The sequence below is a fragment of the Tupaia chinensis genome, unplaced genomic scaffold, assembly GCF_000334495.1.
Source record: "Tupaia chinensis unplaced genomic scaffold, TupChi_1.0 Scaffold000624_1, whole genome shotgun sequence".
Classification (NCBI taxonomy): Eukaryota; Metazoa; Chordata; class Mammalia; order Scandentia; family Tupaiidae; genus Tupaia; species Tupaia belangeri.
The window spans coordinates 1827705-1829016 of record NW_006160144.1 but is presented as its reverse complement, the minus strand read 5'-3'; positions in this window follow the sequence as shown (position 1 = coordinate 1829016).

The following is a 1312-nucleotide window of genomic DNA, read 5'->3' as shown; positions in this document are numbered from 1 at the left end:
GTGAGTGGGGTGTGTGTGCATGTGCGTGCACATGCTTCATGACAGCTTGAGGGGAAAGCCCCACGGATGTCTTTGTGCACGGCAATCAGTGCTCACAGCCCTGACCTGCTTGTGCTTGTAAGGACAGAGTGAGCCTCCTGTCCACAGCTGTGTGAGGGCTGGGGCTGGAGCTGCCTGTGATCCTCTTCCAAGCGCCAGTGACCGTGGCCAGGCCTGAGTCTGTGTGTCTGTGGACAGGTTTGTAAACGTCTGATGGGTGGGTGTGAATGCACCTGAACTTGGGTGCTTGGTGGGCATCCTGGAGGAAAGGTCCAGCAGGAGACAAAGGTCTCACAAGGTGACTGATGGGACACAGCTGCCTGGGACCCCAAGCTGGAAGCAGGGGAAGCGCTTTCCTTGGCACCAGCTCATCCTATCTGCCTGAGGCCCTCCTCACTAGCCCACCTCTCCCAGCGCTTTGGTCTTCGAACTGGGGTGGAAGGTGAGTCACCTTCTAGGCTGGGGACTGGGACTTCAGGGTGGATGGGCCTCAGATTCCTGACCCTACTCATCCTGGGCAGTCAGATTCCAGTCCTTTGAGCATCTGAGCCCACCCTGGCCTGCCCTCTGTGGCCCACTCAGCTCACACATTCTCGAGCAGGGATTTATGGGGGAAGGTCCATTAGCTAGGATTTCCATTGATGCCCACCCTCAAGGAAGCTTCCCAACCCCAGCAGCCTCAACTGCTCATGCCCCAGCCCTGAGAGAGGGTTGACCCAAAGGGAGGCTGGAAGTCGCTTTGGACAGAAGCTCCTGGAAGGAAGTGAGCTGCAGGGCCTCCCAGTCAGTTAGGGCGGCGCTGGGGTAGGAAGCAGTGACCGGCACTCATTTCTAGAATTCTCCTTGTCAGTCCCGGTTAGCTCTTGGCAGAGAGACTTGTCTTTCTTCTTCTTGGGGGGAAAACGAACCTATCTTTTTAGGGTCTAGTCCAGCTCCCCTGCATTCCAGAGGCAGAAGCCTGACAGAGGGGCCTGAGCTGGGTGGCAGGCTCAGCCCACCTCTGCATGCCCTCCCGCCAAGACTGTTTTCCTCACTGTTGTTCACTCAGGGACCCCCGCCCACCCGGCCTTACAGCTTGGGCAAGAGTGTTGTATGGGGAGCTGGAAAATAGGACACTGGGTTCTTTTCCACTATCCTGAGTCCCCTCCCCCCACTCAAGTGCCTGACAGAAGTCCTGCCTCAGTTTCTCCATCTCGCAGGTGTCCTGCTGCCTCCCCCACCCACTCCCACCTCCACCCCCACCCCTTCCAGAGGCTTGTGAACATGTTCAGTC